Raw genomic sequence first — 25638 nt, forward strand, 5'->3', positions numbered from 1 at the left:
AACCCTCACCTGTTAGAAACCAAGGGCACAGCAAGAAGATTTTCACACCAAAAGATGCCATTGTGCATGAACATGCGATTGCTTTTGCTCTGCTTAATTTCCAATTGCTTCCAGCAAAACACAGGGCAGCCATATCCACCAAAGGTGACAGCTCCCCCTCAAAACTCAAGAACGACCCTTGCTGTGCTTGTTAGTATTAAATGTGTACATGTGAGAACTTACTTTGCCAAATATACTTCTCCTCTGTTGAATTGGCCAAGAGATTTCAGCATCTTTATTCTACAAATGTTCCTACACACACACACACACACACACACACACACACACACACACACACACACACACGCACCCCTCCGATATACATGCCGATAATTGATGTCCTTTACCTCAGGGAGAGTTAGTTCAAGACTACACAAGGGAAGTTAGTGGCCCTAGTAGATTTAAACAGTCACACCCCATCGTGGATAGGCCTGGCTGTAATGTTTTGGAGAAAAAGTCAGAGAAGAAAGCAAGCTAGGAGCCCCTTCTCAATGGACTGCACATGATCAGAGAATGGTATGCAACTCCACTTTCCTTTCCTGTGGCCCTGGCGGGCACCCCTTGCCCTCCTTACACAGCTGTGTCTTCATTTATAAAATGGGGGTGATGCTTTCATAGGGGCCTCGGCCCTTCCTACCTCACAGACATTCTGTGAGGATTTATGAAATTGTGTCTACAGTGTTTTCAGTTTCTGGAGAAAAACTATTTATGGACATTTCAAGTATTATATAGATATATATAAGTGATCTCAGTTTCTTATTTGCTATTATATTGGTGTGTTGTTTTTACTTATTCTGTAAAATGACAGTTAATATTATAGCCACATCAGACAGCTATCAGAGCTCTGAACTTCCCTCCCGTGCACCTGACTGATGCAGGGTTAACTGTTCTGGGAGAACAGAATGATCTCCCTTCTGACTGAAAAGGTGGCCCAGGACACAGGTCTCACAGACGTGCATCAGGATCCAGGTTAGGGTGACACACAGTGGATGCCTGAGCACTGATAGCAGAAGACCTCTGACCTTCACACCCCGGGGTCTCGGAGGAGTAGAGTATGGTCTAATGTGATCTGTTTGCCCTTCATCTTGCTTGCAAGGGTGCATGGTTCGATCCTATGCATCTTGAAAATTTGTGAATGGTCCAGATGCTAATTTGCACGTCGATTCACCTTTGCCTTTAACCTTCTTTTGAGGGCAAATGGATGTACCATTTCAACTTTGATCTCGGAAATGTTAGTTGACATTGGCTCGTTGCCACATTTCTCTCTTGGAGTAAGTTAGCTGACACTGTTGAGAGATGGGAAGGTGTGCAACTTCTTTGATATTTGATGATGTCATATCTACATTTGTTGTAAGACCTATTGCATACCAATTATAATTCTACCAATTAAAGTGGTTAAAAGCTTGCGTCTAGCTGTGGTTGGTTCACATTTTGAGATGTTTTGCTCTCCAGGTCACTGGGTTCATTTTTACTGGTCTTATTAAGTAGCTCCAACTTGTTCTTAATGAAATTGTATCCCTCATCAATAAATAATATTTTTCTGTAGCACAGGAAGGTCGCTCTGATCTTGAAACAGGCTGGGAAAGTGTTGGTATTGAACACTCCTTCTGAGCAGTGATTTCACTTGCAAATATTCTGCGTGTTTTACCCAGCAGTGGTACAAGTAAACATTTTGATTCAGTGAGTGAGACGGTAAGCATAATCAAGTCACATTAAAGCCCGTTGGCATGAGCAGTACATGTGGTGTGTGCTTCGCTCTGTTTCAAAAAATTAAATTCAGCATATTCATCCTTATCTGACAGCTAATTAGCAGGCAATTTCAGCCGTCCAAAGGATAATTTCAACCCCAAGAAGCTAACCAAATATTATTTTGATTTTGATTAGCCACAGCAAATCCCATGCATTTTGCTCCATACGGGAAGAGGGAACAGCTGCAAACTAGAAAAAAAACAAAGGGTTCTTTCTTCTTTCTTCCCCCCGAGACCAAGCCTAACGAGTCCTGGCAGGCTTTGAACTTACTATGCAGCTCAAGCTGATCTTGAGCTCCTGACCCTTCTCCCTCCATCGCAGAAGTCCTGGGATTATAGGCATGCACCATCAGGACCACCTAGACATTAGTGACTAGATGATGAATGCATACTTAAAGTCGGGTTTGGTTCATTTCATTGCCTGGCTACCAGTAACACAGCATTGAAGACTTGCTAGGCCATCCTAAGGAATGGAGACCAAACATGGAGCCAGCCCCTTCTATTGGCTGTTTTCGGTGATGAAATCTGGCTATGTGTCCCTCGAACGCTCTGCTATTAGAGGCGTGGTCAGCAGTCTGTGGTACTACTGGTGAGATCTTTGTGAGGTGGGTCCAGGAGAAGGAAGTTAGGTAATTGAGAGCAAATCCTTGAAGGAAGTGTGGGGACCCTGGACTCTCCTCTGCCTTTTGTTTTTCAGCTGCAGGAGGTGAGCAGCTTCTTCAGCTTTCCACTCCCGCTATAGGCCCATGGGAAGCAGGACCACAGACGACACCCAGGAAAGCCAAAGCCGACCTCCTTAGCAGCTGTTTGATGCTCACAGACAGTTCTCGCTGAGGCCCGCCTTGGGCACAAAAGCAACAGAAGATTCCTATCTGATGCTTTCTTAGGCTACAAAGACAACTTTCTAGAGGACATAAGTTCAGTTCCCAGCACCTTCGATAGGTAGTTTACAACTACCCATAATTCCAGCGCCAGGGAACCTGACATCCTTTTCTGGTTTCTTTGGGTACCTGCTCTCATGTCACACACACACACACACACACACACACACACACACACACACACACTTTTTAAAAAGATAGCAGTTTCAAAAAAACTGTGAAAATAAAAAATAACCATTTCATAAAATTAATAATCATAAGATATAACAATCTATAAAACATAAAATACATAAATAAAACAAATAATTTTTTAATTATTTAAACTTTTAAAAAGCTTGCCTGAATAGAAATGGTAACAAAGGACTTGAAATGTAGTAGAAAGCAAAGGCATCATGAGAGCGTGTAGCTAGGGCCGGGGGATGACTCCACCAGTAAAATACTTGCTGTGCAAGGATGTGGACCTGAGTTCAGATCCCCGGCAGCCAAGTAAAAGCCATGCATGGCAGTGCGTGGCTGTAACCCTGGAGCTGCAGGTCAGGGACAGGGACAGGGGGATCCTGATCATATGCTGGCCAGCCAGTCTAACAAAAATGGTTCAGAGAGAGATGGAGAGGGATCTTGTCTCGAAAAGTAAGACAGGGAGTGATAGATAAAGACACCTCATAACAACCTCTGGCCTCCTTGTGCATTCAAACACACGTGAACATGCACATGAACACATGCACGTTCAAATACCGTGTGTAGCGTTAACACACTAAGTTCCTGGGTTCAAATCAGTCTCTTTCCTTATGTGACAATTTGTCAACCTCAAATCATGATCTTTTCAGGTGTTTGGTATCCGATTCAGAACATTTTTCTCATCTACAATTGGATAGTGAATGTTGTGAGCTTTGTCAGAAAGCACTGAATCAAAAGTAAGTGTTGCAAAGCACTGATCTTGTTGAGGGAAAGCTGTAAGAGGTGACGTTGCTTCCCTTAAGGACCTCATCCTTGGCCAGTGCTGAGCCAGCTCTACTCACGTCACCAGGACACTCTGATGCACAAAAACACCATCAGTTTCCATCAACAAGTGCACCCAGTTTCTATGGGAACCAATAAATTGAATATTTAAAATAAAGTGATCATAACTCACTGGGGAGCACCCATGCTGATGGGCCTGACTGTATTAGAGGTCATTACACACCCTCTCTACATGCCCTCCCTACACACAGCTGGGAAACTGAGGCTCTAAGATGTGAGGCTTATTTATCAATACGCTAAATCTGTCCTTACACTTGGTAATGAATAAGATGAACTACATCTCCCAATAGTTAGAGTCTAGTTGGTGACAGGGTTGGGACTCAAACCAAATCTGTCATCCAAACCCTTTTCACCCAAGAGACCAGTATTCATAAGCCTAACTGTGCCACCTCCTGCTACCACGGGACTTTCCACCCCTTGCTCAGGCGCCCCTCAGCTATTTTGAGCAACCTCAAGAGTGTCTGGCATGCAGCCAACAGCAAGCCCGGTCAGCTCCCAGCACACGTTCACTGCCGGGCACTCTGTCACCTCTGCGCTAACTCCTGCTATCTGCCAAGCCGTGTTCTCTAGGAGGAGACTGCCTGCCCTTCTGTCCTGAGAGGACATCAGCACAGGGCCATGGGCTCTTGGAATTTCGGTATGAACCTCTCATTTCCCTGATAGCCACAGGAATCAGGTTTGAGTCCCCAGCAGAGTGCTGATGTCCTTGTAGTCACCCTGGCTACTAGCCAAGGGTACATCATTATGTCAGCTTGTCTTCCCTTGGAGCAGTGATGACGTCTTTTGCTCGCTTAGCACTTACCATGAGCCACATACTGTTCTGAGCACTCAAGATGGTTAACATCACTGTGAGGCAGGTATTATTTAAATGGCCATCGTATTGATGAAGACGCTAAGGGCTAAAGATGTGTTTTTTTAAATAAAAAAAAAGTAGCCTGTGGTCACATGTGGTGGGGCAGGGATGAAATGTTGACCGATGGTCTTCAGAATCCATGTTCTGGACCACTTTCAAGCAGAATCTTCATTCTATGTCAGAACTTCCTGATACCTGTACTCTGCCAACCATCAGCCATTCCTATCCATGTGGGACAACCCTCAGCTAGAGTTGGGTACCCAGCACAGAAGCAGGATCCTCCCTATAGTGAGGGTTGTGATGTGGCCCATTCTGTGTTTGAATGCCTGCATGGTGACACTTGCTCTTGCTAATGCTTTTGAAGGCAGCACCATCCCCCTGGCTGGTCATGGGACAGTCTCTACGCTGTCTCTGTCTACATACTATTCTTCTGCTCGAGGTCACTGTATGTTTCTACTTTGTTTTCTCCCAGTAACACAACACCTCCGACTAGGTGACAAATGCTAGAAGGACATTCACTTTGACCCACACTTCCACAGGTAACATGGTCAAGGGGCTGCACCTGGTGATAATCTTTTCTTTCAGTCTCACAGTGGTACAAGGAATCATATGGCAGGAGACCAGGAGTTTGAGTGTGTGTGTGTGTGTGTGTGTGTGTGTATGTGTGTGTGTCTGTCTGTCTGTCTGTGTGTGTGTGTGTCTGTGTCTGTGTCTGTGTTCTGATCTCTTCTTTAAAAGCCAGCAATATGCAGTTGTGAGGGCTTGTCCCCTAATAGTGCCACTCCTTACGGGCATATAGGGGCCATTTTAATTCAAACCACCACAGGGCTCCAATTAATGACTTCCTCTAATCCCGGTCACCTCCCACAGGCCCTACCTCAAAACATCATAGATAGATTGTTTCTGTTACCTCTGTGCATCATCATGGACATTAAATCTCATCACCATGGTTATTAAATGGGTTTTGGAGGACAAATCAAGTTAGGTACAATGCTTTGGCTCTCAAGTGCCCTGCAAAGGCTTGCCTGTTAAAGTCTGGCCCCTCAAATGGCCCTAGAAGGAAACAGTAGGACCGTTAGGCAGCAGAGCCTAGCTAGAGGCTCCTGGGTCATTAGGACATGCTTTTGAAAGGGGTCATGGGACCTCAGCACCCTCCTCACTCTCAACTGGTTCCTGGCCATGAGGTGAGCAGTTTTGTTCCACCAAGTGTTCCTATCACGGCGTGTTGCTTCACCACAGGCCGAAGGGAAGGAGGACAACCAGTCGTGACTGAAACCTCCACACTGGGAGCAGGAGAAGAAATTCTCTTTATGGGTTAATTTTCTCCTGTGTTCCATTGAAGTGACGGAAAGCTGACTGACATGGACATAATATGAAGACTGAACCCTAGAATCACCCTTTTAATCACCACCAGCTCAACATCAGGCGTCTCCAGGCTTCAGGTCCACAAAATCAGCACTGACGAAGTCCAGAACTCCATGTTGTCTCCCTCCTAGCTCCCCCTTGGCACGTGGACAGAACTGACTCTGACAAACACTGCTGGGTGGAGTGTTGTAAAGCTCAACCAGTCATAAAGCCAGGCGTTGTCAGGAAGTGTGAGAAACAGAAGTTCAGTGCCAGCCCCGGGGCCGGGACAGTCAGCTCTGTTACTGGGGTTATCAGGAAAAGCAAAAACAAGAACACTGCTCTGCAGAGTCCAGGAACTTATGTTAAAATGTTAACGCCAAGTTAGGTGTTTCATAAAGAACTTAGAGTCATACACACTTAGAAAAAGCAGGAGGAAGAGAATGGTGAAGGATGCCATCAGCTGGTCACTGTTCAAATTCTAAGGTTTCAGACTGCAAGAAGGAAGGAAGGGCTCTCGGGACCCACTGGGAGCTGCCGCTGAGAGCCATGCTTTCTGAAGAAAAAATGGGTCACCCTTTTACATCTTCCGTTCCTTGTCTGAAAACCCGCCACAGACAAATGTGAGCTAGAGCTGCATAAGAAAAGGGATCCCAAGATCCCTTTTCAAGAGGTGTCCTATCTGGCTGCTTTGCATTAGGAAGGAGGTTTTAGAAAAGGTAACCATTCCAAGCCAAAATAATCATGGTTTGGCATGCTTCCTAAGGAGCAAGGCATGACTGTAGGTCGCTGTATCTGTAGGCAGATACATTCCATTCCTAGTTAACACATAGTCTTCCTCTGGTGTCAAATTACAGTACTTTAACTTACTTTACAGTGGGCAGTAGAAGATGAAGAAGGATGGAGGAAGACCTGAGAGGTGTGTGTGTACACATGTACACACCAAAGCACAGAAGAAAATACATAGATACTAAACCTTCCTCTTTGCCCGGTCACATAAGCATGTTAGTTTGTACCTTTCACCTTCCACCAGCTGTGGCATGCTCTCAGTGTCCTCTGTCAACATCTCATGTGCCCATGACTTTTTGAGGCAGGAGGACTCAACCCTTCCATCGAAACATCAATAAAACCTGAGACCTGGAAGGAAGAAAGAGAACTACTGAGCCGGATAATGCTTCCACCACTTAACCGTTTTCCAAAGACAAGTGAACTGAGAAAAAACCTAAGAGAGAAATAGGAAAGAGTGGGGGGAGGGGGGGGCTGCATGTATGTCCACAATGTGCCAAACCTTCTCCCTCCCTGTGTCCACCGATCTTCCTTCTTTCTTCTCCCATCATTTCAACCCACCTCATCTTCCTCATTCAAGAAAGAAAGAAAATGGAGAATGTGTTCAACCCCATTCTGAGCACTTAACCTCCTACACTCAAAGTCATGGACCAGTCTACATGCCATATATCCACCAACTCCTGGCAGCTCCCCCATCTCCATTTGTGGGTCTCTGAGAACTATGCATTCCTCAGAAAGACTAGGGATGCCATAAGAATAAAGATAGAAAAGACGCAGACACACGGACACAGGAAATCTGGGTCAAGTGGACTGTGTGCACTCTGCCAGAGTGATACCAATACACAGCTACTTTTTGTTTTCTGGTTTGGGTTTTGTTTTTTTGATTTGTTGATTTGTTTTGTTTTGTTTTCTGGTTTTTCTGTTTAGTCCTTACTGTCCTAGAACTCACAGACCAGGCTGGCCTTGAACTCAGAGATCCACCTGATTCTGCCTCCCAAGTGCTGGGATTAAAGGTATGTGCCACCACTGCCTGACCACAACCATATTTATTAACCTCACCATATTTAAGTATAGTAGAGGAGTAGGAGCTAGCTAGTCTAGGTAGGAGGTACCTGTCCATAGGAGAGCAGTCTGAGGCTGTAAACCTCCAGGAGAAAGAAGCTGCAGTTGTTAGTTTTTACACACACTGACATCATTTGCACCAAAACCAGAGGAAGACTCTGCCAATTTGCCATGGGTCTGAGGCATTGGTCTTTGATATGTCCATGCCAAGTCCACAATACACATTCACTCGGAGCTTCTTCAGTAGCCCACAGTTAAGCAGATCCATACCTATTGAAGACTTAAAACAGTCTTTGGCACGGAGAAAGACCTATCAGAGCATGTTCTTGCTTCTCATTTTAGAGATGGAGAAACTGAGGCTACCCAGGTCGAACATATTGCAATGTCTGTTTATAGACCCTGTCTGTAAACTAATACCAAGCACATGCTATGGGAAGAGACACAGGGCTAGGAGCTTTGCTAACATAAAAATCCTCACAGCCACTCTACCATGGAGACACTACCATCAGCAAGGGAACCGAGGCTCACACAGTGGGTACCTGTGACTTCTGTTTGGAGGTGAATCTAGATCTAGACTCAAGGGTTTGGCCTTAGACCCCGATGCTATGGTCCCAAAGTTGATACTTCATCTATTTCCCTACCTGTCCTTGTTGGTCATTGCTCATGTTTCCCAGCTCTGACCTAGACAGAACTTAGGGTCCAGAGAAGTAAGAGTCATGCTTTTTTTTTTCCAGATTACTAATTTTTGTACCATGTCTTTTCTTCTTGTTAGATGTTTGGGCAAAGTAACCTCTGAACATCGATCTGTCATTAGGACTCAGTACTGACAGTTGGTAGCTTTGACAGTGTTGGACCTCAGATTCCTTCCTCATCTATAAACCAGAGATAGCAAGGCTTACCTGGCAGAGTCATTACCAAGACTAAAGAAAGCAGCCAGGTGCACACCTGTTCTCTCAGCATTCACTTGGGAGGCTGAGGAAACAAGAGTATGAGTAAGTAAGTGAGTTTGAGGTCAACCTGGGCAATGTAATGGCAATGTCTCTCAAATCTAAAACAACAAAAAGACTAGATAAGCTCGTTCTGCACAGTGCTCCATCAACACTTATCCTCGTCACTTGCCTTTTCTCAGTTCTAAGAAGGAATGAGAGAACAGAACTAGAGAGGCAGATGCTGTCAGTGGGTGAACAACAGCTGAAAAAGGAAAAGTTTAGAAACCTGGATTTTGATCCTGACAACCCTGTTAAAAGAATTAAAGAGTCAAATAATTATGAAAAGAAAACCCTCCACACTTTGGCAAGCCTTTTTACATCAAGATTTCATATGTAAAACCAAACACTTACTATAAATCTACAATTAAAAAAATATTTGGACTGGGAAGTGTGGGTTTTGGCTAATTGACAGGGAAATGTGTCTGGTGGATTGAAGGAACTTCCTTTTTGCTGGTGGAGTCTTGGGAACAGGAGGTTGTAAAGGCCAGTTTGTGTTTAGACAAAATGGCACTGATAAGGATATCAGTTTGAGCAAGCTAAAACATGGCTGCCACCAGATATCCAAAGAACCCCAAAGTAAATAGTGGTGCAATCTACTATATAACTGATTTTTTGACAGACTGCCACTTCTGCGTGGTTCTATATAAATATAGTCTTGAGGTCAGGGGCCTTCACCTGAGCCTTTGCCCCATTTCTGCCAGCATGCCTATGTCTGTCTGTCTTTCTGTGAACGGATATGTGTGCTTGTGCCTGCCTGGGTATGGCCTATGTGGCCCAAAGTAAGCCTTGGCAAGCTGCCTGACTGGTGACCTTTGCCCAGAGTGAATAAAGCATGGCTTATCTGCCCTAGGTGACTGGAGTGCTTTTCAACACTCCACCACCACCACACCCCAGCCCCGGCTTCCCATGACTCTCCATTTTCCTGGCATCAGAGCATGGACCTCACGTGAGGTCTTGGCAGTTAGAATGGGCAGTTTTCTTTGTGCTGAAGATCTGCACATACCCAACATCTGTGTTGTTGAAGGCAAAGTCTTCTTTGCTAAGGTTATGTACAGGACTAACTAAGGATCAGAGATGTCTTCCTTCACAGTGGTCTCCTGCTCCCTTTTCAAGAACAGTGAACATCCCCCGGAGCCTTCCACCTTTCACATTAAAGGCTTCAGCTACCCAATGGGGCATCCCCTGGCTTCATGTCTGCCTCTCAGCATCCCCTGACATCAGTTTACAGTTGTCAAAGTTCATCCTTCGAACCACATCCCACATTTACCTGATGGGCATTCCCAGGCTTTGTTTTTAAGAGTTTACAAAACCATCAAGAATTCCTTTACCACAACACATCCTTTAGGATCATGGCTTTTGGCCAAGCTTGGATCCTTATCATCACATTTTACACCTCTCACTCCAGCACATCATATTATCTTACATCGAATTTACACTGACCTCTAAGGAAGTGCTGGTTTCAGCTGTGGGGCAATAATAACTGCAGAGATGCTTCACTTGGGATAAAGTTCTGCTTATAAGAAACCTCCATTAGACTGAGTTTCTCAGCATAAACCTTCTTAAGTCAAGTGGTGCCTGTTTCCAAATATACCATGAATCATGGATGATGTCTTTGCTTAAAATGGGAATTCCTGCCTGTTAACTAATTACACTGACATCAATTCCCTCTGAGATAGGAAAAGATTCCAAGTCTCAGGTGAGTTATTTTTGTCAGAGGTAATTCCATGTCCCAGAGATGAAGTTCTTTGCATAATCAGGTTTCAACATGTCAGGAGCAAATTGGAGTGATATTAAAGTGTTTCTGGCTTTTGAAAGGCTTTCAAATGTCCTTAAATCTGTTCAGTGTTTAATAAGAAGAAAAATTAAGGCTGAACATTTTGACAATTTAAAGAATATCTTAATACAGGGATGCTAGAGCCCCATGCTTGGACATTCAGTCCTGAAATATGCAACCCTGTATCAGAAGGAAAAAGAACAGCCTGGAAAAGCTGAAGCCACAAGCTTGAAATGCTTAAACACTTAAGCAAACAAAGAGGAGTTATGGAATATGTTAATAGCCCATTAATTTAAAAAGATAAAAACAATTTATATTTAGCTCATTTCCAAGTCAATATCCAATTTCATTAATTGCCCCCTTCTAGGAATTTGAGACATTGAAAGACAGGAATGATGCCTGAAATATTGATGGCAAAGTAAAGCAGAATTCTTCAAAAGTTTCATGTGAAATAAATAGGGAAGGTTGAAAAGAAATAGCCATTGGTCTAGAAGAGAAAAAGTCATCAGTCTAGATAGAAAAGGCCAGATTGAAAAATACCCATACCCACAGACATTTTACAAAAGTATAACCCACAGACATGCAAGAAGATTTCCAACCTTGCTAGTAATTTTCAAATTTTAAATTAAGCCAGAGATTCCAGTTTACATAATAAATTTAGACAAAACATTAATTCCCAACTTTCAAAACCAGGAAGGGTCTCAGGAGTCACCTCCTCCCCAACTGAGGGGCTTTTGTAGGTTGATAGCTGCTGGGAGAGACTCATTCTGCTTTGATGGTGTGGCCCACTGTAGGTTGCCCATGCTCAAATGGCTAGCCACACAACTTGCACATGTAGCTAGCACTGACTAGACGTAGAAAGTTATATTTAAAAAAAAAAGAACATGAAGTCATGTGTTGACCCATTGGGATGTGTTGAGCCATTGGGATGTGTTGAACCATTAGGATGAGTTGATCTATTGGGATGTGTTGATCTACTGATATGTGTTGACCCATTGGGAAGGATCTGGAGGAAGTTGGAGGGAAGCAGTCGGGGGTGGATATGATCATATGTCATTGTATATATGCAAGAAATTCTCAAAGGATAATTTCTTTGAAGAACAATAAAGAGTTAAGTCAGAATATAAAATACAAACCAAGGTATTCAATGCTACTTTTCAAGGAATCCCATTGTATTTCTAGTAGGATATAAATTAGTATAAATCTTCAATAGCTCAGAAGCCTGAGAAGTATACTTCAGAATAGTGTACACTTCAGAGGTCTGTATGCAGGAGGGTCACTAGGTAGTGTTGTGAAATATTAGTTGAAGATGTGTTACATTCATTTATGCTGTGGAATATTTGTTTAATGATGCAAAGATGTGTTGCATTCTTTTGTTATATTTGTTTAACTCTGTGAAGCTGTGTTACTTTACCTGTCTAAAACATCTGATTGGTCTAACAAAGAGCTGAACGGTCAATAGCTAGGGAGGAGAAAGGATAGGCAGGGCTGGCAGGCAGAGAGAATAAATGGAAGAGAAGAGGGAGAGTGAGAAAAAGGAGAAGGAGAGGAGGACAACAGGGCCCAGCCATCCAGCAACACAGCCAGCCATGGAGTAAGAAGGAAAGAAAGGAATATAGAATAGAGAAAGGTAAAAGCCCAGAGGCAAAATGTAGACAGGATAATTTAAGTTAAGAAAAGCTGGCTAGGGCTTTTTGGAGCCTAGTGCCCATGGTGAGACACTTTGTGCAGCCTTGGTGCGGGTAGGAGGGGCTTGGACCTGCCTCAACTGAATGTACTAGGCTTTGCTGACTCCCCATGGGAGACCTTGCCTTGGAGGAGGTGGGAATGGGGGGTGGGTTGGGGGGGAAGGTTGGGGGGCTGGAGGAGGGAGGACAGGGAAATCTATGGTTGGTATGTAAAATGAATAGAAAGTCTCTTTAAAAAAAAGAAAAGAAAAGCTGGTTAGAAACAAGCCAAGCTAAGGCCGAGCATTCATAAATAAGAATAAGTCTCCCTGTATTTATTTGGGAGCTGGGTGGCAGGCCCCCAAAGAGTAAAGAGCAAAGAGATAAAAAAGAAAAAAATAAACTACAGGGGAGAGATTAGGGGGTTAACATTTAGAAAGGAGAGAGGGGAGCTTAGCAAGGAGGATCTGCAACACAGTGGCTACAAAAGTCTCCACCAACTCTCCCAGCATCTCTGGGGTAAAGGGCACTTAGACATTTTCTCAGATCAGTCACTATTGATTCTCCTGCCTCTCCATCTGACAGGAGCATAACCTTGGACAAGGCAACACGCTCCATCCCATAGTAATTCCCAGAAATGGAACCCAGCCGGTGGTAACCAGCCACCAACATGGTCTCCAGCTAGCAAAAAAAAAAAAAAAAGAGAAAAAAAAAAAGAAAAAAAATGCACAGACCTGAATAGGAATTCCCCTGGAACTCCATGATACTCACTGTACTCAGCTCCTTGTGCCATTCTGTTCTGCTGGCTTCACATTAAAAAAAAAAAAAAGAAAAAAAAAAAAGGCTGGAAGATGTTCCTGATGTTCCTCCAGGACTCTAGCAGAGCCTTATCAGAGGAAGGTTAGAAAACTACCATCCTAGCCATTTACAGCTAACCTTGAGACTACAGGAGTCATTCATCTTGCCTATCTTCAGCCACCAATTCTAAAGCCTTTAATCTCTAGGCTGCCTTGGTAGCTAGGCCTCTGAGGTGCCACTCACGGGTCACCATGAATTCTTCAGGCCATGGCTGCTACGCTTGTCCATGTTCTGTTAACCTGGGGAAATACTCACCAAAACCAAGCTGAGTGGATCACGGGTAAGCGTCAATTCCTCCTGCCAGTGGAGTGACGGCTTTCTTTGCCTCCTGCTCCCTTGGTGAAGCCTTTGAAGCAGTGGAGCAGCCATCTTGCATTAGTAAGAACTTGCTGTGTAACTCAGTGGAAGCCAGAGTCGCAGGAAAGGGAAGTATCCGTTTCCTAACAAGGTCACTGGGCCGGTAGCAAGCAAGTTCACTACTTTTTCACCTCTTGCTCCTTGGATCGGATTATTACACCTTTTAAAAACTTATCACCATACAAAATTCATTTATTGGAGATGAATACTAGAGCATAGTGTCCTATCTCCATAGGGCACCTTCTTATAGATAGCACCTCAGCCAAAGCTTCAAGAGATGAGGTTGTGCTGGTCCAGTGGCTGCTGGATAATGAAGTAACAGTGGCCACCATGATGGTGTGTCTACCACTGCACCTGATTTGCTACAATTGGTCTTTTGTTCCATTGCATTTTTGTGTGGAATCCCATGCTACAGATCAAATTCTCTCTGAACTCTTGGTTGACAATATCAGCATCACCCTGAACATAGAAAACATCCTGTATTTGTGGTAGGTGTCAAATACAGTGTAGAATGAGTCCCACAGCCTGACTTCGTGCAGACCTTTTCTATCTTGGGCTCACAAAAGTTGACAGTCTATGCATCACTCAGTATGTGGATTAAAGCAATATTTCCAAGTGTGCAATATACTGTCTCTATACATCAGAGATCCCTATCCAGTATTGATCTCCTTTTTGGTGATAGGAAGTGCAAAGTACTATCACCTCCTTACTCTGGAGACAATGCTCCAGTGTGCCACAGACCATTAGGCTAAAAATTACATTGTGCTCTAGGCACTGAAATTTTCTGAGGGCTTGTCCCTACCCTCTAGAGCACATGATCTTAATTTTCTGTGGTTACATTGAAAGTTACCACAAATTCAGCTTAAAACAATACCCATATATTACCTCATAGCTCTGTCGGTCAGAAGTTCAAGGAGGTTAATCTGGCTTCTCTGTTTAAAATCTCACAAGGCCACAAAGTGTTAGCTGCACATCGTCCAGTTTACTACAGAAGCATGTTTTACAGTTCCAGCCACCACACACCACAACCTAGCTGTGTCCCAGGTAGCATTAGGAAATGTTATTGCTTCCAAGCTTTTAAAATAATGCTTGAACAGGAAATGCTCAGTCACACTAGCTGTGCTTACAACCTTCACTACTTCTTCTCAAATCAAAACCTGTGGACTATGTGCCCGCCAACTGTTTTATGAAAATAAAACAGTGAGTGATTTTCATATTTCAATGAAATCTCTTCTACTGCCTGAAACTCATGCCTTCAGCACAAGTTGAATTGAGAAATTTGATATATATTTCTGTATTTCTGTCTACATCACTACTTCCAAAGCCATTCATTCATTAAGCAAACGAAGATTTCCTATGACAAGGGCTTTCAGTAATAAATTTTTTTAAGTCGCCAAACAATCTTAAGCAAATATAACCCGATCAATATCAGAACTCTGTTTACACTGAATCACAGTGATCCTGTGGCCCCTCAAAGCACTGTGTTTACTATTATCATAAGCTTTTGGTAACAACTGCCCTGTCCCATCCAGCTTCCTTGATATTGGGTAACACACAAAAGAGCCATTTCAAAAGAAATTTGAACAATTACCTCTAAAGATGACGTTCTTCATTAACTCTGTGATTAATCTATGGAATCGTTATGATAAGTATCCCTTTGTCATAGGTAGTGACGCTTCAAAGGATTCGTCTTCCACTTTGGTGACTTCCCCACCAGTACCACAGACTTTCTTACCATACGGAAAGCATAGTATTTTACTTTCTTTTGGAAGATGGATCTGCTCTCTATGGAGGTTACTTTGGAACAAATTGCTACTTGGCTGTATCCAGTTTCCCCTTCCTCCTCTATTTCAGAACTTCCTGTTTTAGAGGGACACTATGATGCTCAGATAAAGGCTGCCTGTGTGTCATCTGTCATAGGAGAACCATCACATGACTTAGTTCTGGTCAATGAGATATTAACTGCTCTGTCTATGGGGAAATCACTGGGAAATCTTCTCAGGAGAGCAATATGCTCACCCTTCCCTTCTGCTGTTGGCGGAGTGGGATTGTAATGGCTGCTATACCGGTAGCCATATTTGTAATGAAGTAGCTATAAAGACAAAAGTTAAGAAGATTTCAGAGTGAGAAAGGAATCTGTGGCGCTGATGGCCCCATGAAGCCCTGTCCCAACACTATCTAGACTCTCTGCTCTCAGACTTGAGAGAAATAAATGAATCCATTGCTTATTCCAATTATGGTTATTTGAGGGTTAGTCTCTCTTCTGTATAACTGAAGTTCTTAGTGATAACTTTATAAAAAGATTGCATTTAGGAAAAAATGCAAAAGCTACAATGGTCTCATGCCCATAATTGATGACATTTTAGAACAGGTGACAGGCAAGTAAAGACATTTTAAGTTACTGGTCCGATAACACTCAAAGTTCCATTATTTATTGTTACACTTTCTCATACTACCTTTGTGTGTGTGTGTGTGTGTGTGTGTGTGTGTGTGTGTGTGCAGTCACATTGAGCTCAAAGATTTATTTACCCCAATTCATGTAAGTTCATGGTGTATATTCATTACACTGAGGGTCTATGTTGTGGAATTTTGCTCATGTATTCTGAGTTACAATAGTTATCTGATCATTGTTATTACATTTGCATTTTAATAAATCTGTTAAGTCTTGTAATCATTTTAATGAAACTGGAATCTCATGCGATGACTACAATAAATATACATGCATATAGGTATGTAACAACAATTAATGATAAAAAAAGAGGCTGCGAATTTGAAAGAGAGCAAGGGGAAGTAAGTGGGAGAGTTTGGAGGGAAAAAGGAGGAGGAGGAAATGGTGCATTTGTGCTGTAATTTCAAAAAATAAAAGAAATCATTATGAAATAACAACTGTAAATCATGATACTAAGAAAAAGCAATGGTAGCAAAGAGTTACAGAAAAATGTTCAAATTATGAGGCTTTCTATGTACACTGGTCTGTAATGACCTTGCTTTCAGTTTAGGTATTTGAAGATGTGAGGTAGATGGAGAGCGTATAGGCCTCAGAACTGTAAAGAAAAAGTATCCAAAAGCATATATGCAGGGAGGCTAAGCTTGCCTGTAAACTACCTAGAATTATGACAAAAAATGAGTGTAAAATGTTCACCACAAACTGGGCCAAAACAACATACACATACATGCATGCATGCTCACACATACATACATAACATCCATACATGCATACACAGATGTGTAAAATAAGCAGAAAATACTTGCTGAATTTTGCATGAATTGAATGCAGGAGTACAGCTGGAAGCAAGTTATCATGGATAGACAGAGGAGGAGAAAGTCGTTTTGAGGTGGAATTACCACCTGAAACTGGAAGGTGGGCCTTCCCTAAGGACCTGTCCGACACATAGATAGACTGAGCACTGTGGGAAGGAGAAATATCTAAGTATTTAAAGGGACCTTACCTCTGCTGTTCCATCCCATTCCTTAGGTAACTGGGGTGAAATCTGTCACCATTGTCAGCAGTGACTGAGCTCTCTGAGGTTCAAAGCTGATTTGAGCACAGTAATGGAGATGGGCCAGACACCTCACGGAAGCAGTCCTTTAGCATACAAATACCTTGAGAACAATGTGGTTTGTTAGTATTTCTCTTCTAACAAAAATTTGTGAAATCTGTTTGACAAAATGGTTGTTTCTTTTCCCTATATTGTACACATGTATGAAATTGTCAAGAGAATAAAAAATATTTTTTTTACAAAGAAGTAAGATATTTGAGAAGTGATTAGGTCATGGGATGGCGCCCTCAACAACTGGATTAGTACTTGTATGAAAGCATCCCATAGGGGTTTCTGAACATCCCAGAGGGGTTTCTGAACATCCCAAAGGGCTTTCTGGCATGAACAGGACCACTGTCTCTGAGAAAGGTTCTCACTAGAAACTACATTTCTTTTATGTTGAACTTATTCACAACTTTCCAGAGCTGTGAAAAATAAATTTCAATTATTTATGAGCCGTCAGTCTGTCGACCTTTGTCCTGCTAGCCTGAGTGCCTGTAGACTCCAGCTATGGTTTAACAAGGAAAAGAGAGCCTCTGTAAGCTGCAGCATAGCATTAAAGTAGGTTAGTGACTGTGGAAACCTTTGGGTCACTGAGATTCTAAGCGTGAAGGTTTTCAGGGCTACATGGAGATGCAGAATCTTCATCTCCCTGAGAAGCTCACCCTTAGGTAATCACAAAGGTCGCTGTCTTTTGTCTGCTCTCTATACCCTCCAACATCTAGTCCTGTCAGAGACTTCAGCTTGCTAAAGTGAGAACTAAACTCCGTTTCTGTGATCTGGGACTGTTAGAAGACTGAGTAAATGTTCCAATTTCCTTGAGTCTCCTCTGCTGAAAACAAATACCCGCCTACTTCCCCAGCCTCTAATGAAATCGTAGCCGGCTGACATGTGGAGACATCTCCATGAGTTTGCCTACCTGGGTTTTCGACTTTTCCCTAAGAATAAGCCATGGTTTTCTCCAGAATCCCAAATTATTGATCAATGTTGTCACCCCTGCCCCAGACTCACTGGGTTTTAAATTCCTGAAGAACGGTAGCAGCATATGACTGCTTCCCTTCCCCACTGTCTGATGAGAAAGATGATCAATGCTGTGAACTGTGACATCCCGGAGGAAACCCTGCCATGGCCGAGCTATAAGCCTTGAGATAGGGAAGCCAGCTTCAAAAAGAAAACGCTAAGGACTTAGCCTTAAGAATTCCAAAACCTTCACACATAACTTCTCCTGAATTATTTAGTTGTGCTTATTAAGTTGAATCTTTAGCCACAGTACTCCAAGACCACTAAAGAGATAGTTCTTCAGGCTTGAAAGGGACCAGACTTGAAAAGATTCTGACATTAGTGCCCTCAGGTGCTTAGGGAAGAGGTGGCAGGAGAAACCATTGTCTGTTCTCAAGGAACGGAGAAACCAAGGGAAGGGACATCTAAGCAGCAAATTAATAAAGTATGAACAGCCTGAATATGACGAATGCCAGTGTGTGTTTGAATTCAAATATAGATCATGACACATAAAGTCTCCCCCTTCTATTTGTAAGGAAGATGGCATTTGATTCTATGACAAGACCTTTCCTTATGAGTCTAAAGCACCAGACCCCTTTACATTTTTTTATATAACTCTGATAATTTAAAATCATAGTTAGAAGTTAATCTTTGGCATTTCTTGTGGGGTGGGGAGGAGATTCAATCAAAGCCAAAAGGAGTCAACTGAAAAATGGAAAATATCAGTATGACTGCCTATTCTATCAATTTGGTAAAATGGGAAATACTGGTATGGTTGCCTGTCCTATCAATTTGGTAATATCTAAATATTCCCTAGAATTCTTATGACAAGATATACCATATGAAAAATTTAATAAAATGGAATTTGCGGCAATGAACATGGCAAACAAGTATCTGTGGAGAAGGATGTCAAGCCCTTTGGGCATGTGCCAAGGAGTGGTACGTCTGGGCCATATGGTAGATTTATTTTTAGCTTTTGAGGGTCCTACAGACTGATTTCTCTGCTACTCTTATTCCTTCTTTTGATCTCTCTGTTCTGTTTGAACTCTATCAGATCTGTTCCCTGTTTTCCTAATGTGCTGGGAGGGGTTTTTTTGGGGGGGGTTGTTTGTTTGTTTTGGTGTTTTTGATTCTTTGATTTTTTTTCCAGTTCTTTATATTTTGGGGATATTAATCCTCTGTCAGATGTATTGCTCGCAAAGATTCTCTCCCGTTCTGTGCGCTTCTCCTTCACTTGATTGCTTTTTTTCTTTATTTTATAAGGTTCAACTCATACATTGTTGGCCTTGATCTTTATCTTGAGCAAACCAAGTCCTCTTCAGAAAGCCCTTTCCTACAGCTATAGCACGTAGGGTAGAGCTTGTGTTTGCTTACGGCAGTTTCAGAGTTTCAGGGTTAAGTCTTTGACCCATGGGAGGGATTGAAATGAAGAAAGGGAAAGGAGGCAATGATGGAATTATAGTTTAATTTCAAAACTTAAAATAAATTTCAAAAATGGAATGTGCATGGAAGACTGAGATGAAGCAGTGACCATTTTTCTCTGACAGTCCTTGTGCTTGGATAGGGTGACAGGTGCAGGGCCAGCAGGAGCCACATTGCCCCTCACTGCTGTCCAAGGTCGTGCTCGGCTTCCTGACTTCTCCTTCTGCTGTCCAGCAGAGATCCCATGTCCACCGATGGATGTGCGGCTGGGAATCCAAGCAGGCCACAGCTTCTATCAATCCCCCCTCTTGACTCTCCCCTCCTTCTCACTCGGGTGGCTGGATGTACCCAGCTTTCAGATCAATTGCTTTCAACTCCTCCTTCAGATCTTCATTTCTCCAGCCTCTCACAACATACTGGATTTAATTCTTATAACAAATCCCACACCCATACCTCAGAGAGGTCAGCTTTCTGGTTTACCTGTGATGTTATACTGTATTGAAAAGGGTCATTCTGGGGCCAGAGAGATGGCTCAGACATTAAGAACACAGACTGTTCTTCCAGAGGACCCAAGTTTGGTTCCCAGCACCCATGACAGTAGGCTGACAACCACTTTTAACTCTAGCCCCATCCAGGAAATTTAATATCCTCTTCTGGAATCCTTGAGCACCCATACACAAATATACATGAACATACATAACTATAAATAATTGTAAATCTTTAAAAAGCAAAAAAAATTTAAAGGGTCATCCCAGTCCAGTATTAGACCAAGTACCTTTCCCATCCACTATCCTAATTTTATCCTCATGACATCAATGTAAGGTTGGTACCATAACCCCTGCTTTCAGATAGGAAAACAAAATCAGAAAGAAATGGCCCAGCTTACCTAAGAGAATTCAGGTCAATGAGAGAGTTGGAGTGGTACAAAGCATCCTCTTGGACCCACTTGGTGCATATACACACACCCAGCCAAATGCAAGACCAGTAGAAAAAGAAAATAGATGGTGTAATGGCTAAGGAAATGGATCCAATAATCAAGTCAGTCTAGGCTAAATTAGAAGTTGGAAGGAGCCAAAGTCAGTGACGCTCCACAGATTCTCACAACCACCCAAGGTAAGTACAGCTGCTAGCCTGCTTTCATGAATTAAAAAGCAAAGAAAGTAGAAAGCCTCCAAGTGAGTAAATCAAAATGAAGCCAGTTTGTAGGCATCCTAGCTCTTCATCACCAGAATTTATAAGCTTATGACTCATAGTTGGTTTCTATTGCTGTAATAAAGTAGACCTGAGATAATCAAACAAAGAAAGGGGTTACTTTAGCTCATAGTTTTGGAGGTTAACTATGACGGATGGCATATTATTTGGGGGCCTGTTGGGGAACAGGACATCAGGATACATGGCAGAACAAAACTGATCACCTCACAAACAGGAAACAAAAGAAACAGGAAGAGTTAGGAGCTGGTGTCCAAAAACCGAAAGAGATCCTGCATGGCCCCACTTCTCCAAAGTTCCACCCTCTCCCAATGGTGACAGTCTGTGGACCAAGTCTTTAGTACATGGACCTTTGAAAGACCTTCAACATCCAAACCACAGGACTGAATCAGAAGGAAGAGGGAGGGGAATCGACAGCAAAATTAAGAAGAAAAGCTGGATTGGGAAGGAGGCAGGAAAAGATAACAGACAACGTTCATGCAACCAAAACTGCTTCCGGGTCGCATTCTGTAGTTTTGGTTCTGTACAGATTATGGGAATATTATGAATGTCTCTTTCTCATCCTCTTGCAGCTTACATTCCAAGAAGCAAGACAGACATTAATCTACGATTTTTATTTTAATGACTACTATATTATCAGCCATTTATTTTAAATGATTATATATAACGTGTGATGTTTGGGTGGATATTTTAATTTATACCCTAGAGGTGAGGTTAATATCTGAATTACCATAATCAGAGAAGCGCAATATGTTCTGTGAGGTAGTTAGTTAGCATTTTAAAGCTAATCAAAGTGCTCCACGGGCAGATACCCTACAACCATCATCACCTTAATATCAGACCAACAACAAGGTTGTTAATTAGTGTAATGGATGCTATAGATGATTTTTTCCTTTGGTCAAATAAATAATCTTCTATTTGAATGGAATAACCAGAAGTATAGACATACCTATCCTTGCGTAAATCAATGTGGGTGTCAGAAAGCCTAAGAGCCTCGTACCCCTTGGATCCCTGCTTAGCCTTAATATTTCTTCTGAATGTATATCCTAACTTGACCCTGCTTAGAAATTTAGCTGAATCCTACTGCCAAGATGTGTGTGCATCTGCCTTCACTGAGCCCCTTCATTGATGGCTTTCGTTGGTGCATACAAAGACAGAAAGCTGGGATGCACGGAGGTGACAATACAGGCGGTGGGGCAGTTTGTGATTATTTGATGGTATCTGTTGCACAGATTTGAAGTTTGCCGCAGTATAACATCCACGCTGATAGTGAGATCTGGATTAAATACAATCACAAATGACCAAGGTGGTTTAGTTTATTTTTACAATAGCAATTTAATTTCAAATACAAGTGCCTCAGGAGCATCAGCATCCAGGGTAATATGGAAATGCCTGACATCTATTCCTGCCCTAGTCTCATAACTCACAATTAGAGTTTACGTAATGAAGGGACGTAAGATACACTGTAGGCAAAAGATCAACAAATCTTGTACCCTTTAAAGATGAAAGGCCACCTGTATAAATGCACTGACTCAGTAGAGGTGATGTTGGCTAAGGCAAGAAGGTGTCAATTCACATGTAGGCTGGTAGGTAAAGATGTTGATTAGCTGGAATTAAAAGACACAACCAAATCAGTGCATGAGTGACACATTCCAAAGGAAACTCCATAGAAAAGAATACCAAGTTCAAATACACAAATCTTTTCCATTTGGAACCAAACAAAGCCAAACTAAAATGGTGATGTGCGTGGAAAAGAAATTTGATCTTGTTCAACTCAGATAAGCCTTCAACTCAATTGAGGAAGAACTCTGCCGGCGGCTGATTTGCCCAGGTGTGTTTTCTATGTAACTGTGTTTTAAGACTATCCTGTAGGCAGTGGTATGCTTGACCTAAGTGGCAGTTGGTGGGCTTCTTTTGGCATCATTGTGCTTGGCAATGCCAGCTTTTGTGCCAATGCCCAATTAGCCCACAACTCCTCAGTGAAAAACAAGCCTCACTCATTTGCATAATTGTTTCCTTTGCTGCTTCCTTTATAAAAAATAATGAGCTATTATGCACATAATCAAAGCAAGCGAGGGCCCAGCTGACAAGAATCACATGAGAAGGTCAAGAGAAATGAGCATCAAGGCTGGTCTGCTCTGCAGAAGGCCAATCCAATATGCACTGTCTCCCAGGAGCAGACTCCCTCCCGCATCCACCTTTGGGTTTTCCCTGAGTTCAGGCTTCCTGGAGGAAACATGATTCCGCTTCATCCAGCCCTCTCCCTGTTCATCTCCTTTTCTTCCTGGCTCCTAAATGCTAAGCATCTGGCTTGATATCTGAGCACTTTGCAACAAATCCTCTCACCTCCTTTCCCTGAGTCATTTTCCCAATAAACCTGAACCGCAAGTAACAATAAAACACTAATGTAAAGAAGCAAGGCTCTCTAATCCCAAGAAGGTTCATGATGAGCGTTATGGAGACTATTTCCTCTCTGGTCTCCAAGTGGCTAGAGCATGGTAGAAGTTAAGTATCTTTTCCCCCAGTTATTTCTTATCTCTAAGTATTTTTTCTAAATTTTATTTATTTATTTAGTGTGTGTGTGTGTATGTGTGTGTGTGTGTGTGTGTGTGTGTGTGAGAGAGAGAGAGAGAGAGAGAGAGAGAGAGAGAGAGAGAGAGAGAGAGAGAGAGAGAGAGAGGCGAGGGGAAGGAGGCACATGTGGCTTATCACACCCTTGGAGGTCAAAGATTAGTGGAGTGGCTGGGTTCTCTCCTTCCTTCCACCATCATGTGATTTCTGGAGATCAAACTAAGCTCACCATGCTTGCATGGCAAACACCTTCTGAACCATCTTCTCCACTCCAGAAATTGATTTTATTATTATTAGAGTGTGTGTGTGTGTGTGTGTGTGTGTGTGTGTGTGTGTGTGTGTGTATGTGTATGTGTATGTGTGTGTGTGTGCGTGTGCGCACTGGTACCCACATGCCACAATACAGCTTTCAGGAGCCAATTCTCTCCTTTCCCTGGGCTTCTAGGATTCAAATTCAGGTCTTTAGTTTTGTGTAGTAAGTACTTTTACTGATTGAGCATCTCTGGGCATTTCCTTCTAAGATCTTCTTTCTTATGGTCCCAGTGGATCATTCTACCTGGGCATCTTACATGCCTGGTCCATTTCTTCTCCCTCAGGCTCAGTGTCCCAGTTCCTGGAGGGAGGTCTGAGGAGCAGAGGCTGATAGAAATGCAGAGTCCTAGGCTCCCACTCCAGACTTATGAATCCGAATAAACATTTTCACAGGATCTCAGGCTACTGCTTTCCACTTTAAAGTGAGAAGCAGACATCTAGAGAACTCCTTCAGTTTGGTTTCTTCTCCTACGGTGTCTGATAACTTCCTAATGCACAGCATCGTTTAAAGGATTCCTGTCCTAGAATTACCGGGTGGTCCAGCACAACCCCTGACCCTGGACAGGTAGGATCACAGAGCACAGCAGCTTACCTGCCACAGCTCCTCCCCGCAGGGAAGGAGTGCACTGCCCACCTCCAAAGCCCCCATGGGGTTGTGCTCAGGACAGAGTGAATGACTAAGGGCTGTGGGAAGCAGGGTTAGTGGAGAGAGTGAGCTGTTTCCTGTAGGTAGATATGACCAGATCTTTTGAATAAATCTGCAGCCATCATGGGCTGGGACAAAAGCGGATATTGCTCCTGACTTGTTTATAGGAGGGGTATTTGGTTGATGGGGCCTCACCAGCAAGAACCACATGGGGAAGAAAACTCACAGTTAGATAGAATATCTGTGGTCACTCAGCCTCCAGTTTTACCAGATGTCAAGGCCACATTCAGTACTGAACCTTAGTTTAGGCCTTATGTCACATAGCAAAGCCATGCTATAAAAATACATACTGATGCCATGATATAAAATTATAGGCATGTCTCTGGACGGAACTAGAATGTCTCATTCTTTACTTTTGATCTGTCCCTCACTCATCATATTTCCCCAGCATCTAACATGTGACAGGTACAAAATCAATATTTATTGAGTTCATGAAAAAAAAATAAAGGCATATAACTAGCAAGCATGGTGTCTAGACTATGAAAGATACTCCTAAGTATTTACAGTCTCATCTCTGCTTTACCTTAGTCTTAGTCATATAATAACCAGATCCAAATAAATAGACTAACATAACCCAGAAACTATCTTTAGTGTATTGAAGAATTTAGTCTATGATAAATGAACTATTTTATTCAGTAAGAAATAACATAGTATTTGATTGTTCAATAAAGGTCGGAAGACTTCAATGCGGCCAATATTATTTGAATGACTTGTATGTGCTGGGCACTACTAACTGCTCTCCCATACGTGATCTAATTTCGTTCCAACCCTAAGTAGTAATCATTCTCATCCCCATTTCACAGGCCAGGAAATTGAAGAGGCTTTTACCCAGTCAAAACTGGCCCTGCTTATTATATCTAATCACGGCATTCACCAAGGTAACCCATGATCTGTTATTATAATACAATGACAGCCCGGCAGTACAGTAGAGCATTCAGAGCAACAGAGATACCAGTCACAATTTGGGAGACGCCAACAGTAGAATGTTGAATTTATTGGGCTAGCTAATAATAAGAATACTGAGGAAGATGGACAGGTATAAAATGCTTTGGACTTGGTTTGCTAGACTGATGCAGATAAAATCTGACAGTAACTAGAAGATCATGGGAGAAGCTGACGATAGAAAGAGACAGTTAGGGTACACAGTAGCTATCAATTTTTCTAGCCAACTTTCTATCTCATTAATTTTAGACCATCCATGCACCAGGATTGTATTTTTCAGTCCTTGGAAGAAAAATGCTCTTGCTGCCCCATGTTAGCAAGAGTACAGTAGAGTGGCTAAGAATGCAGACTCTGACTCTAACCTTTCAAAGATCAGATCTCAGCCTGTTTGCTTTCTGGCCATGGGTCTGGGCTGATTATTTAATTTATCTCTGCTTCAGTTTCCATCTGCAAAATATAGATAATAAGAGCTTCTATTCATAGCATTATGGGGATGGGATAAGTTAATATACATGAATTACTTACAACAGTGCCTGGGACAGAGTACCCATGTAATGAGA

Source organism: Peromyscus eremicus, chromosome 10, assembly GCF_949786415.1.
Source record: "Peromyscus eremicus chromosome 10, PerEre_H2_v1, whole genome shotgun sequence".
Classification (NCBI taxonomy): Eukaryota; Metazoa; Chordata; class Mammalia; order Rodentia; family Cricetidae; genus Peromyscus; species Peromyscus eremicus.